The sequence below is a fragment of the Heterocephalus glaber genome, unplaced genomic scaffold, assembly GCF_053883595.1.
Source record: "Heterocephalus glaber isolate CG9 unplaced genomic scaffold, H.glaber_assembly_v1.0 deba00000331, whole genome shotgun sequence".
NCBI classification, from domain to species: Eukaryota; Metazoa; Chordata; class Mammalia; order Rodentia; family Bathyergidae; genus Heterocephalus; species Heterocephalus glaber.
This window is the reverse complement of record NW_028258142.1, coordinates 14,780,468-14,796,372: the sequence shown is the minus strand read 5'-3', so window position 1 is coordinate 14,796,372 and position 15,905 is coordinate 14,780,468. Positions and strand designations below refer to the sequence as shown.

The 15,905-nt window shown below is 33.8% G+C and overlaps 2 long non-coding RNA genes across 6 annotated transcripts in view; one reads left to right on the top strand and one right to left on the bottom strand.

Annotated features, from left to right (window-relative positions):
• Nucleotides 1–15,905, bottom strand: part of LOC101708257 (uncharacterized) — an 82,614-nt gene that overhangs the window by 3,033 nt on the left and 63,676 nt on the right. For 3 of the 5 annotated variants that reach the window (XR_015443167.1, XR_015443166.1, XR_015443170.1), the window contains one exon: nucleotides 13,445–13,551. This is a non-coding gene — a long non-coding RNA (uncharacterized LOC101708257). Of the gene's footprint in view, nucleotides 1–11,520; nucleotides 11,687–13,444; nucleotides 13,552–15,905 lie in introns of all 5 variants that reach the window. The other 2 variants (XR_015443169.1, XR_015443168.1) reach the window with 2 other exon arrangements.
• LOC147830038 (uncharacterized) overlaps nucleotides 13,479–15,905 on the top strand; it is a 29,202-nt gene continuing 26,775 nt past the window's right edge. Inside the window, exon 1 of the long non-coding RNA XR_015443176.1 lies at nucleotides 13,479–13,578. This is a non-coding gene — a long non-coding RNA (uncharacterized LOC147830038). The remainder of the gene's footprint in view (nucleotides 13,579–15,905) is intronic.

The following is a 15,905-nucleotide window of genomic DNA, read 5'->3' as shown; positions in this document are numbered from 1 at the left end:
GCATTAAAAGTTAGGAATGATGAATATTAAGGACCTTAAAAAATTGAAATTTTCCTTGAATACTGTGAAGTTAACCATTTAGCTGTTCCTCAATAGAACATCTTGGGTGTCTTCCATTTCTGATCTAACTCTTTTATTTCCAAGCTTTTGCTTATTTTGCAACTGTATATTTATTATAATTTTGTTTGATAGTGAGTATTGTCACAAGCACTTTCTTTACAGTCAATGGTACTTTATCAACTTAATCTGCAATTCACATTAAAATGACTAAAGTGCACTTCACAGAAGTACACACAACCAGCACTTCTGCATATGAGAATGGATGTCTTAATTTATTAGTTGGGACATTTGCAATTGAACTTTGTAACTAAACAAGAGGCACTTGACTTTAGCTTCATGACATAAGTAATGAAATTGTTTTAATTTTATCATGGATATTCAATAAAATATTAAAAATAAAGACATTTATAATATGTGACAAGGCAATTCTGTATAACAGGCTGTGACAGTAGTATTGTAAGGTTGGCTGTGAGCCACTTTAGCATTCCCACTGGGAAATATTATGAGGTAATCCAATATAATGAATACTGAGGCTTGTTTTCAAAGAGCCCCAAGTTAATGTAACATCTAATGTGAATATTCAAGATTTGAAACAAAATTACCCTTCAGAAAATTATTTCAAATATGTAAAAGTTGTACCATATTTTCAAAATAAAACTGATGTTTAGTTCATCCAAAAACTGAATTTGAGGTGTAATTATATTGCTATGAATATACATTCATATTTGCTACTGAATCTTAACTTCATTCACATGTAAACATTATAAATACTAAATAAAACAGCATTTGAAGAACATATATAGTCTGTCAATTCAAATATTATTTGGCATATGATTTGGTTGTGAAACACACATTGGTTGTTTTGTTTTGTTTTGTTTTGTTTTTGTACCAAGGATCGAACTCGGAACCTTGCACTTGTGAGGCAGGTGGCGGGACCACTGAGCTAAATCCCCAGCCCCTATACATTGCTTTAATTAAAAAGTTGGAGTCTTGATAAACTTCACATCTCAAAACTAATCTTAGCAAATTTTACTTTCACTACATATTACATAATAAATAGGATTTTAGGAAGCAACTTTCTTTTAGAGATCCATTTATGTTCAAGCATTTACTTTTTTTTTCTATTTTAGTACATGTTTGAGAAAATCCCAAGAAGCACATTTTCATGTTAAGGAAATCTGTAACAAAACTATTTCTAAACTAAACCAACGAATAGTAGTTGTTTCTTCACCAATAAAATTGATAGATGCAAAGCAAGCTATATTTTTTGTTCTGTACTCTCTTGGTAGGCATTTTTTGCAACAAGATAACAATTGTCTTGCTGATTGCTTCTCACTGGGAAATATTCTTAAATGCAAAATGCACCTACCTAGGTATTTTCTGTGTCTAAAATCACATTATCGTGGAGGGAAAAATATGCAAAATGCATTACTTCAACATTTTTATAAAGTTCTAATGACAAACAGGGGAACTGGAATGCTTTTTTCAGTAGAATCTACACTTTGCTTCCTTTTATAAGAAATCTTCCTTTCACTATGACTATATTTTCTTAGCATTGACTATAATAGAACATGGACCAGAAATTCACAATGTGTTCTACACGCAACGATTAAAGATGCATATTCTGAATATACCTTAAGACAATGCTTAGATTAGTTAACATGAAATATAGAACTGGGTTTAAATGAATACTTTTCCCCTCCTGGGCTTAAGTGAGTAATTTACACTAGGTGTTTGTATCTATGAGATAAACTAAGTTAGGTGTTGATTTAAAAAAAAAAATTACAGAGATCTTGCTATCTTAAAAGCAAATGATTTCTTCATCTCTACCCACAAGTCCACTGGGACTGTACTTTGTGTACCCTCACTCCGCAACTCATGTTAACAGAGTAGACACTGGAAGGAAATGAACTGATGCCTATTGTAAGACCCCAGCGAGGGAGAGAGAGAGACACTGATAGCTTGTCCACTAGTTCTTAAATTTCCACCTGGATCTGACAAATGTCAGTTCTACTCATATTCTATGGGCCTTCAATGGTGTGGAGCAGTGAAAAAATCATATTAGGTTCCTAGAAGGAGAACCAGCAATATTAGGAGGACCATGGTAATAGTAGCCACAGGTTCCACATATTTGTGGCCTTACTATAAGCATGTACATTCACTCTTCTCTAGGTAACAGCACAAAATTTTCATTCAGATGCTGTATTCCAACCTCAAATTCCAGAAACTTTGTGTATTTGTTGTTTTTCATGTGAAGTTGTGGCTGTCTTTGTATAGAGATCTATAAATCAGGAAGATATTTTTCACAAAACTAAATGAACTCTACAATGATGGAAGCAGCTTCAGGCCAACATGTACTATTTGAATGTGGACAGAATATTTGCTGCCATGGAGTAGATGGTGATACAGAGGAATTCTGAATTTCCCCACACAAGTCTAGCCAGGGTCCTTAATCAGAATTTGGAAAATATTCCTGAGTTAGACCTTAAACTTCCTAAGTGAGAATCCCACTCAGTTTTTCTCCTTAAATGTGCACATGACATTAGGGCAGATTCTTTTTATCCTTTCTGTCTAAATTGAAGCACAGAATATACCCTTGAAAGTTGTTAAACAGCTCTTCCATTTACTGACACTTGTCACCTGGAGAACAAAGGGATACCTCAAGTCTCAATAGGGCCACAATTTATTTTGTTCTGGGAGTGTTTGTGGTTATTTTGACAAAGCAACTATCTTCAAAACTTTGTTGGCTTCTGCTCTATTGGATTTCAATTGAATTCAAATGCAAATAAGTACACTCACAGGTCTTTCTTAAATCTACTTCCCAAATTTGTTAAAATTTTTAATTTCCACTTCAACTTTGATGGAAGGTTAAATTCTAAAATACTTTTCCAGATAACAGAAATTGAATCTGTGTGAAAATACTGTAATTACATTGGGTGATATAAAATTATTTTATTCAATATGTAGTCAGGAATTGATGAAATCATCCAACACCAAAAGAAAAAAAAGACAAGAAAAGAAAAGAGATTTTTGAGACGTTTTCAGTTTTGACAAATGAAGCCAGAAGATGTAAATATTCATGAACAAGGAAGGTTAAATTATTTTTGGATCATTTACATTATTAATATGATGTGATTTTTTATATCAATATTGTCATAATTTTAGTTTAGGTAGAATGAGGAGATAATTTTCTAATAAAAGATTTTCTGAAGTTAAGAAATTTATAGTTTTGCATCTAGGAATTTTATCATTGAATTGCTGTTGATAATAATACTGTGGAGAGGTAATAAAATCAGAAAGGTAGAAAATTGTTTTACTAAATTTTCACACAAGAACTACTTTATAATTGCAATCTAAGCCAAATATTTAAGGACTGTAACAACAATTAAATACTTTAACATATATAAATTATATAATTAAGTGACAATTAAAAAGGTGAAAATATTGATTGCATAAAACATTTATTTAAGTATATTTTTGCCATCATGTTAAATTGCATATGTAAGTGGGATCCAACCAGTGCCAGAAGAATAATCAAACAAAAGAAACACAGCTTCTAGAGGCCAGGAATACAATTCATAGGAGACTGAGTAGAGAAACCAGAAGGAATCTTATTATTAGTATGCATTTACCCTGAGACTAATAGGTGACATTGTGGGATTGAAAACCTAAGTGATAAATGAACACTTTGTCTTTCTTACCAAATTATATAGAGATATTCTAATACACTGGGAAAACTGCATTAGCCAATGTTCTTTGTTGTTTCTCCTGCTTCAATACCAAATATATACGGAAGAGCATTTCATTAATTTACTATCTATGTGTGCATAATTGTGATGCTATAGATGATAAAAAATACATATATTCATTATGACAGCATGCTTACAGTTTTACTCTGTGTCATTCCCCTATTATAGCAGCTTATTGGAGATAGCCTATTTTCAGTAGTGTGAAAAAGATGAATTCAATGTGGCCTCTTCTATATCATGAGTGCAGAAAATATGATATGCTCTGAGGAATTAATGACACATCATTACCATTACCCTCGCAAAAACACCACTGCTGTAATTTGTGTAACTCATAAACTAGGTGTTGGAATGATACTCAAATTAAATTGACATTGAATGAAAGTTAAAACTGCAGCTCCTCTCTTGTATGCATATGTGGCTTCCTTTATTGTAATAAGTCATTACAAGGGAGCTTTTTGATTGATAGGCATTTAGTATTTATGGAACATCAAAACCAGGCAGAAGTTATAGAAAACTTACTGGATATGGTCTTGCTAGCTTTTCATAACTTGCATTCTCTGATACACATCTGGAGTTGTTCAGGTTGATGGAAATTTAACTGACAGTCTGTCAACTCACTGATGCTTATAAATTTTGTTGGGAATGAAATAAACAGGGCTGCCTGTTTGCCTTCAATTACATTAATTCTAGAAGTTTAGAAGCTTCAAATGTTGAGATTTGTTTACATATAGATGTTAATTATATCCAAAAGTATATATTCACTTTCTACTATTTGGTCTTGTACTTCTGCTTAAATTTCTTCAAAATGAAATTGAAGGATGAGTATTTTCTAATAATTGCTCTTACTAAAATCAGTCAGAAAAGACTTCATCTACTATAATCCTGGTTGTGATGGAGGACTTGACGCATATTCATCTTCTTCAATAATCACAAGTAAAGCTAGATAAAAATATATGAAGTAACAAAAATGTGATGAAAGGCATATAAGAAGAATCAAGGTCTCAATAGGAGGTAAGTTTCCAAGGCAAGTCCAGGGTTCTGCATACCTTTTTTATCAAGGCATTTTCTGATAGTTTTTATTAGGAGAAAATCTGAGGAAGCAGAACTTGATTGCCAAGGTATCACAGCACAGGTTTCGGAGACCACAAACTGTAATGGAAATCCCTAGAGTTCATGTAACATAAGAATAGCCCAACAGTACGGAGAGGACAGAGAGATCCAAAAAATTGATCTTAACACAGTTTTGGCATTCTTGAAATATTTCAGATTCTTAAATTGTGTAGGAGGAGAGCCTGAAGAGCCAGGCTGAAAACGGGCTAAACATTAGAGAAAGACTGTTACTTATTCCACAATGTTGAAGAATTGAGTTAAATTAAGAAATTGATTTAGATATGATTTACATATGTATATAAACCAGTCTGAAGCAACTTGACCCTGAAAATTACCCCCCAATTTTTGGCTACTATTAAAAGAGCTCCTACATGAGAGTGAATGAAAATCAAAGTAAATAGACATATGGAGTTTGTACACCACTGTGGAACAACTCCATAGGACTGAAAAGTGTGGTTCCTACTATAGCTGCCTAATACCCAAATCTATCCTGAAGTATTTTCACTTAAAATGTCTCACATTCTATAAGATAGCCAATAAAATCTTAATTAAGATTTTATAAAAAGATAATAACATTAAATTAGAACTAACTTACGTATTTAAATTATCTGGAATGGATTTACATGTAGAAATATAACTCAGTGGTAAAGCAGTTGTTTACCATACTTGAAGCTGTACTTTTAATACGTGGCAGAGTGGGCTGTTTGTATCATTGGAAGTTCTGGTTCAGGCAACATGACTGAATAAAGGAGGAGCCACATTGAAGCTACTCAGAGAAAATCAACTAAAAACATAGGTATGGAAAAAAGGGAAGGACATACATCCTGATGCCAAAATCAATTGAAATAAGAGATTTGTAGATCAAACAAAACACAGGACTTTATAAAACAAGGTTGTACTTTGTATCCAGCTCCAAAAGAAAGAAAGAAAGAAAGAAGGAAAGAAGAAAAGAAAAGAAAAACCACAACCTCTTATAGGGCACCTATAAGAATTATATTTAATAAACTGAATATAATATGTAGCAAGATGAAAAAAGTCATCAAAGCATTGGAATTAATAAATTAAAGAGATTTGATTTGAAACTATATAATAAAAAGTATAATTAGTGAAATTTAGAACTTAAAATTAAGTAGATAAACAAGGATTTGATAGAGTTCATGAAAAAGATCAATGCATGAGAAAAAATGCCAAGATAAAAACATAGACTCTCGAGTCTGGCCAGCAAATAGGGTGGGAAATACAGAAAAACAAGTGTAGAATATAGTTCAAGTGGGACAGTTTGTCGTCCATTTAATTCAACTCCTAGAAGGAAGAAAGAATGAAAGGTCATCAATCCCTAACCTTTGGGAAGGATATCTCTGTCATATTTCTACAGTTGTCCTACACAGATATTTTGTTTCTTTCCTCTTCCTTTGCACTATTCTCCTCTTCTGCTTTCTGTTTTTCTCTTTCTTTCTCCTTTGTCATTTATTAGTTACCAGTAGTTTTCTTTCCATGCTCTTGAATTTTTTTAATTAACTTTATTGGTACATTTTAGATATACATTATGCTCACATTCATCATTGGAAATTTGTACCTGTACATGATATATCTTACATTTTCTAAATTTTGTGGATCTTCTTTTCTAAAATTTCTTTTATTAAATTTTTATTCCTTGATTGTGTGTTTATAAGTTTTTGTACATTTGTTTAAATTTTCAATCGATTGATCTCCAGCTTACATAATTTCTAGATTGAATTCAAGGTTTTCCATGTTGTTGCTTATTTTTGTATGCAAGCCAATTATTTTATGAATTAAAAAATCTATATGTAGTATTAAATTGTAGAGTTACACATTCAATGAAATGTATATAATAAAACATGCATTGAATTTCCTTTTGAACAGAAATTCATTAAAAGAGAGTATGAACCTAAACATTTATTACATGTATCTAATGAAAATTTATTAGGCTCCAATAACCATGATAACATGGGGTATAATTAGATGAAGGAGAAACAGTTCTAGTTATACAACTTCTTTTCTTTTCTTTTCTTTTATCTTTTGATAACACTTCCCTAATACCTAAATTTGGCAAGACACATTTAGATTAAGACAATTATATCTCCAATATTTTGTAAATTAAAAATACTAAAATTTCCACAAAACTTATGCCAGCCTTAAAGAAATTAAATTGACAATCTTATATAATAGATTTATATTCAGAGTAACTAAACCGTAAAAATTTGCATAACATTTGAGAAAAAAATACTTTAAATAGACTAGTTAAGTCACTATTGTGTGTTAATACTTTAGACATCATTGGATAACTGTACATTTCTTGTACATTTTTAGTTTTACTTTTACTTTAATATATGTTTTGAAATGACGTCATCAGCATATAAGTGAGGTTAATGCTGTTGATTGCTTTAAAATGGGATTTGTTCAAACTTACACAATTCTACAAAAATGGTAAAACCTGGAAATTTAAATTTGTGAGTGGTTTTTCAAAGCTTCACTGTTTTCATTTAAATCATGGGCAAATTTTTTAAAAGCACGTGGGCAAATTTAAAATGTATTTGATGTTCATGTTATACTGTCTTTCTTATTCATACTCACAGAGATGCATGTGAACAATTTAAATCACACTTTTTTCTAGATATGACTATTCCATTAGACATCTATCACTAGTCTCCACTCACAGACTCCTAAGGAAGGAACCATGTGGAAACATGATGATTCATGATGGATCAAAAACACTCAGCTGGTAAACACTTTATTCTCAAAGTCCCATAGACACTGAGTCCATCCCTCTTCTGTTGAAAGGAACCCTAGGTGGTTTTCCTTTTGGTTAGAATGATTAGTCTGCCTCAGACATGTCTGTGACAGTGTTTCTGGAGGAGTCTGATACGTTATTCAGTGGACTAAGTGGAAGGCACCATCCAGTCAAAAGAAGGCTTAGACAGAACAAAAAAGTAGAGAAAAGTCAACTTTTTACTATTTCCTATTGTCCAGACACCACGCTTCTCTTACTCTGAGGTGTCAGAATTAAGTTTCGTCTGATCTTTGGATTTAGGTCATAAACCAGAAATGTTCATATTTCTTCCAGGTCTTAGTCTAAGAATTACACCTTCAGCTTCCCTGAGTCCCAGGCCTTCACAGGAAAGCTGAGTCAGCCTCCCTTTGCCCTGGTTCTCTGGCTTCCACATAGCTCACGGTGGGACTTTTCATCCTCCACAGTTGAGTAAGCAAATTCTCCCAATAAACTCCTCTCATCTCTTCTCTCCCAACAATTCATGGTCTTTTTGGAGAGCATGCTTAAAACATTGGCTGTCTTCTACACCTCAATTATTTGATTATGGAACTGTGAATAGGTACTGTTTTATGGAGGAAATTTAGCAGTTCCTGTCATTGAAACACAGCAATTTTTCCTCCCAGTCAACATGCCTGGAATTTTAATTGGACATTGATTGTAATAAAAAACAATACTTAAAACTAACTAAATACTCTATCTGCACATAGTCCTGTGTTTGAGAGTAGATGTTATTTGGCTAGGACCATAGACATTGCCATGTCTGCAATGTAGATAATGAAGTATTTTCTGCTGGATTGCATAAAATATAAAATGTTCAAGTGTGGGCATAAATGTTAAGAAGTTTTTGAGCATTGATCCATATTCTGGTTTGCACAAAAGCACAAATAAAATATAACATCATTTAAAAAACACTGAACATATATATTTTACATATATAAACTGTGAAAACTGGGTAAAGATGATAATTTCATTGAGATTATTTTCAAATTCTTTTACATTTCACAAAAATCTATCAATAATAGCAACACCCCAGTTTTCAAAGCAGCATTCTTATTTTGTTTATGTTTGTAACTGCTATATACACTGAGTTAAGGGACCGGTGCCAAAACATTGCATGTGTCCTGTGATGGTCAAATCATAATATTTGCAAATCAACATTAACACTTTTATAAATAACTTTTCTTTTTTCTTTTTATAATGACTTTTAGCTCACTATTGGATTCATTTAATTTTTCTGCATGTATTTACAGATTATTTTATCAATGAATTTTGCTTCAGGATTCAAAATGGTATTATAAAATTTTTATATGGTTACTATACAGTGAAAAGAAATACTTGTCTTATCATTTGTCTCTTAAAGATCAAAGCTTAATTGTTTCATGGACATTAGCATCATCAAGAGTCTGAGAAGAGATGTGTAATCTCCAGACCTTCTCATAAATCTGCACATTCAATAGACCTACACATTCTCATAGACTTTCACTGATCAGAATCTGCCCAATCAGAACTTACTCACTGACAATTTGCTCAACCAGAATCTGCCTTTGTACATAAGCACTGGTTTCATATTTATTTTGGAGTTTGAAGGACACGATTCTAACATAATCCTTTCCTTTGCCTCTACTAATGATTTCATCATTTATAGTTCTTTAAGATTTCTATTACTTTTACTTCAAAAACTGTTTTATACCCTTGATCCAAATCCTTTAATTTTGTTATTTCTTATTTTCCTTCAACTATGTGCTTATGTTTTCTATAGAAAATCTTCTTTAAACATTATGATTTATCTGATATTTTATTCAAAAAGTTGATATTCTTCTAAATTACATTCTTTCTTAATGAGAGCCCCAATATACCAGTGGACCACTGCCATACTGTATAGAACAATAAACTGCTGATCCACAGTCTCTGTCCCATCACTGAGAGATCCAAACAACATCAGCAGTGATTGAACTAGGTGATTCAGAATTTATTTAGTGGCTGAGAGCTTCTCTAAGTTGTTAGTGTGCTTCTTACTCAGAACCAACTAGAGAAAGTGAAATACTCTCTCCAAAATGTCCCAGAGGATAGATACCCTGTGTCTGGGTAGCCCAGTGCCAGATTCCTCGCAACTTCCAGTCAATGCAACCTGAAGTTTGTTTGTTTCTTTGATTTTTACACTTCCCTCTTCTCTGTCTGCCTTTGAGTTTCCATCGAAAATAAGTGGCTAATGCTCTTGCTAGTGCAAGATCTAACTGAACATTTTTTGTCTTACTTTTGCTTATCTGGCTTTTCTCTCCTTTGGGTCACCTTTTGTTTCTTCATTACTGGTTTAATGATATGAATAGAATTTCTTTATCTTGGAAGAAATTCATAAAATGTGATAGAAATAACAATTGAAAGATTACTAGGAGATGCTTTTATTCTTCATACTTTTCTCTCAAAAGAACTCTCACACCAGTATTAAGAATCAGACTAATTTTGTCTGTATGTGGCTAGAAGCATAGGTGCATCAATATAATACTATTTTAAGTACATTTTAGAATTAAGAAGGATGTCTTTTCTTCTCTTTCCTTCAGCATTATCCTTTTCTGTTCATCTTTGAAAATATTTTGTCTTGGTTTATACAGCTGGATTGCTGAATACTAATAAACAAAAATATTTATAATGTGGGGAAAGTCATTTTTTGGAAATTAATTTCAAAATAGTATTCTTCTGCCTCGTATTTGTAGGCAAGCCATTTTCATAGAAAACTGTATCCCAGTACATTTGACAGAGTAAAATAATGCAATTATGGACTGAAATAATAGAAGTAGAAGAAAATGTTATGGCTTTAGATGAGATTTGAAATGGCAGCTCCAGTAATGCAGAAAGATAGATAAAGCCTGCTCCAGATGTCAGTCACTACTGAGAGAGAACTGGGAGCAATGATTCTGTGTGAAGGAACACAGAAGAGATTAATGGATTGGATGTATTTTAAATGCATCACTTTTATTATGCAATTTGAAGCTATGAACCAAATATTGAGAAAAAATAACTTGTCATATCTAAAAATATAGAGTTATTTGAATTCAAATTCAACTGATACTTACTGACAACCTACTTGGTGCCGGATACTCTACTGGCATTTCTGATATATTGTTACTGAGACATGCTAGTGAACTTCTAGTTTAAAATTATAAGAAAATGTAACTATAAGTGAAAGCAAACTCACGAACACAGTGTGTTCAACTGTTATTAGAGTTATATTTACCAAAAGATTAATTATATTTACAGATTTTTAAAATAGCATAGTTTCTGATTATAAACACAATGTGTATTTACAGTAAACATTTACCTGAAACAGAAAAATGTGAAGAATAGTAATAACCTATAATCCCACCACTCATGAAAAACTACTAATAATATTTTTATAAAATCTCCCAGTTTTCTTTAATAAATTTACACATCTAAAATCTGTGTTTCTATCATGACAGAAAGTACTTATGCAGATGCTTATAGTGGGAATATACTATTCATATCATTTAATATTTTTAAATATTACAGTAAATTATTTCACTTAATATGCATTTGATACGTCTAAAATTCTTCCATTTGAAAGAAATGATTTAAGATCACTCTGTAATTGAGTAAACCAGGAACAGAATATGTATAACTGGGCTAACCAAAGCGTCACTTCCCTTTGTGCTGAATTCCACCAGTCTAGTTCCATGAGTTTCCCTCTGTCCTCATTAGCCTATTCTAATCAAGGTATATTGTTTTCTGACCTGCAATTTGTCTTTGCACAATGTTGCCTCTGAAGGGGCCACCATTAAAAGGCTACTCACGTACATTTCAGAAGAGCCAATATTCTCCTAGTGCCTTCATAAATCACAGGCTGTTCCTCAGCTATAGTAGGGCTCCTTTTTCCTTATTTTGTGATTAAAGTGAAACCTCCATATCTTCAAGGTTGTACAGGATACAAGACTCTATGGAAGCTTCTTTTCTAAAGAAAAGTCTTGAGATTTTCATTTTTGTTGTTATTTTTTTAACATGTTTGCAGCATAATATGTTGACATTTATGTTAAGAAGTACATATATTTCCCACATCTTGATTGTTTTTATTCCTCTTCTCCTTACCTACTTACTTTCTCCCCATCTCTAGATCCCTTTAATCATTTTAATTGTTATTGTCATTGTAGTTTTTTAGTTCATGTTTGCAATCTATGGTTACATTCACTGTGAGTATCTGGTACGTGTACAAGATGCTTAAGTCTTTTTATGTATCTTTCTCTTTTCCTTTCCTCCCCACCATCTCCTGATTCCATTTCCATTTGCAAAATATCTATCTCACTGACTCCTTTTATCAATCTTTAACTTTGCTCTTTATTTGTACTTTGGATTACTGAAATAATTGAAGTGATATGGTTAATCTTGTATGTATGTATGTATGTATGATTATATGTATATCTGATTTATTTCATTTAATACTATATTTTCAATGTGTATCCATGTTCCTACAAATATCTCTAATTTAAATTTCTTTATAGCCAAACAGTATTATTCTATTATGTTTAGATACCACATTTTCATTATCTATTCTTTTAATGGAGATCTCAGTTTCATGCTCCTTGTTACTTGGTTTCCTTTCCCTCAGTATATCTTTGAATTCCTTTAGAGGGATCTCTGGTCCCAAGTGTCTGGACATTCAGAATAACACAACTTGTATTTTTTTACCCAATCTTAACATTTCTCCCTCATCCCAGATAAATTGAATCTCCTTAGAGAGTCCTGACTGTACAAGACTTTCTCTATTTCATCTACACCATCATCTTTTGAATCTCTTATACAAGAACCTTATATACAGTAAGTCCCTAACTTACAAATATACTGGATTTTTTCATACTTTTGACAAAAATGTGCAATGTATGTTGCTTTGTGCTTCCTAGAAGTTCCCTTCACATTACCACTGCTTTTCCTTTTCCTTCTGGATATCCTAAGCTTGGACTGTATTACTATACACTATAGCACTATTGATCTTTACATAAACAGTCTCCCTAGTTAACATGTAACATCTAGAAGACAGACTCTATATTTCATATTTATTCAAGCACACAGCAGGGTTTCCTACATAGAAATCTACTAATCAGAATTTCCATTGCCAGGGACTGAAACCCAGAGAAAAGATTTAATAATTTATTTATTCATATGGGAAGGACAGAGGTACAGTTGGCTTTACTTGGTGACTAAAAGAACTGTCTTATGTCCTTTGTTTCTATGGACACGGATCTGTTTTCTGTGGTTGTAGACAAGCTAATGGGCCTTTAGGTGAGGATGGAAGGGTGAGAAAATACTGCCATAGATAACATTTTTCTATGCTTTTATCTTACATTTTTATTGCAAGAAATTTAATTTTGCTTTTCTCATGAAACACAAACTAAAAATCCTGAAAAGAATCCAATGCATACCTGCCATACCTGAATTTATTTCTAAGATGATGAGAGTATAGTGTTATTAACCTTCGCTGTATCATTTGTCTGTGTCAGTGGTCAAAAAGTAAAAACCTATAGTTCACACCTTCCAACAAAATCATGTATTTCCTTAAAGTCAAAATGTTGCTAAAGTAGAATGTTGAAATGTTTCTCACTTGTAAGACAATGATTATCAAGTTTGACTATAAAAATATTATTACTATTAATTATTAGTAAATTTTTGTACCTTTTCATAATGTTAAATGTCATTAAAAATCCTTCCAAAGAGGAATAAAAGCCATTACCATTTCTTCCATCCTTATTGTACCATAGGAGAGATTTATGCAGGTTTCTTTAAAGAAGATCTTCAGATTATGAGAATACCTCTGCCTTCAGCAAACAAGATGAAAAACTGAAAGAAAAACATTCAAAGACAATGGTAAGCATGGCTTTTAAAAAGAAGTATTATGTAAAAGAAGACACCGTAGTTATTAGTTGTAAGTTAGCTATGAAACGGATTACTCACTGAAAATACATAAAATAGTATCTATGAACTACTAATTATTTTTAACAAAATTTCTCTATGATATTTTTAGTATACTGTAGTTGATAATTAACTGTGCAACCTCTATCATAGAAGACAATACGTAAATAAAACTGAGATAAAATTAATATTTCTTTGAAAATTTGTGTTAGTCAGCTTTCTATCAATGTGACCAAATACCTGAGAAAAAACTTAAAGGAGGAAAGATTTCTTGTGCCTCAGGGATTGAGTGGCTTCAGTCTGTAGTGGGCTGGTTCCTTTGCTAGAGGACTGGAGTGAGGCAGAACATCATGCCAGAAGGGTGTGGTGAATGAAATCTGTTCACATCGTGGCCAAGAATGAAAGGAAAAAGGAAAGGGCTGGAGATGACAGAGCTGGACAACAATATTGTCTGTAATGTCTTGTTCAATTATCCAATCCCTTTAATGAGTCCACTTCTTTTTCCATCACTTTCCATGAATGTCATCAATTTGTATCATTGGAGCCTTCTATCCATTCATTTATCCAAAGCTAATCAACTTAGTCTTCGACACAATGAGCCTTTTGATGGTATTGTAGTCAGGGTTTTGGCAAGAGAATACATTTACTACAGGACACATAGTTTATAGGATTATTTTATAATTACCCAAAAACTCAAATGAAAAGGAGTGCAAGAGATTAACCGCACACTAGGGGCCCAAAGAATCCAACCAAGGGCCTGGATCCCAGCAATGTCCCACACAAGTCCAGCCAAAGGCCTAGAGTTCAAGGCAATGTCCTCCATGAGTCCAGACTGTGGCCTAGAGCCCACAGCAATGTCTGTTTGTCCACATTGGGGATCTGCACCTGGAAGGCCCAAAGGCCAGTGATGAAAGCCAGAAAACCTACACTGGTGAGATGAAGGATTTGTGCTACCAAGCTGAGGGATCCACACTGGAGCCAGGAAGGGATGCTCACGGTGAAGATCAGAGCTCCCCTGAAGAAAACAGAAGCCATTCCCAGTGACAGATCCCAAGCTCCTCCTCCAATGAGAACAGCATAGTTGGTATCAGAAAAACCATCTGCAGGAAGCTTCTCCTAGAAAATCAACAGGCCAATTATCTTCCCTTCTAGTTCTCTTTTTATGGCTATTGGTAACAATCCTCAGGGGATCGATCCTCTAAGGCCAGACCATGCTGATTCAGTTCAGCTGGGCATTACAAGTTGACCATTAGTCAATCCACCACAGGTGGTCACTTTGGATGTCAACTATAACAGTCCTCAAACATAAAATTTTTTAGAAGTTTCAAGGTCAGAGGAGAAAGCTGACTCCCAACCTCAGTGGAATGCTTGAGCCCAAAGGCTGGTCCTTGATCAATTTTACAAGTGTAGATTCCATGCCTTGGGTCAGACCCAGTCATCTTGGATCTGGCTATGTATTGTTTTCCCTCTGCACGGGACACCAGAAGAGTCAGCTAAGCAAATAACTGCTCTTGGACCAGGAAAAAGTCTGGAATAGGGGATTCAACCTGGCTGACTATGGGAGGAGTCATATGATAGAAATTGAGGAAAGACCAGAGTAGAGGAGGAGACATGTTAGAAAGATTCAGAGAACAACAACAAGAAACACAGGGAGAAAAATCTATCCTAAAAGAAAAGAGACATAAGAGATGGATTTGCCAAACAAAAATGTGGTGAGCATGTCTGAATTCCAATTTGAAGATTCGAATCCAAAGAATACTATTCTGAGACAACTGTAGGACATTCCACAAGGAAGAGAGAATCAAGTGGGGACTGAGAGAATCAGTGGCAGTTGGAACCTGAAAGGAAAACATGGGATACTGCTCCCAGAGTGGCCTTCCACAGTAAACAATTGGTGATTGAATTCATTCCAGCACCTGCCACCACAATTGGGGAACAAGAGCTGACAAGGACACAATTGTAGGGAAGGACTCTGCATTTGAATCTGGGTCCCAGAGCAGTCCCTTGGATCCAAGCCATACTCCACACTGCCAAGTTCCTGGAGTGGATGATGGAAGGGTAGCCAGGGAGACCGCTGGTGGTTGGAGAGAAGGCTGGAGGGAGTCCTGCTGAGGGGCTGGAACTGGTGAACATGGACCTAGCTCATGAAATCGGAGGCCAGGGTCAGCCTGACTTACACAGTGTAGGAATGTCGCATTGGTGTCCTGTCCCTATCTTTATGCAGATATCTGCATCCAGCACTGCCTTGGGGGTGGACTGCTACCTTAGATTTCCAGAGTGAA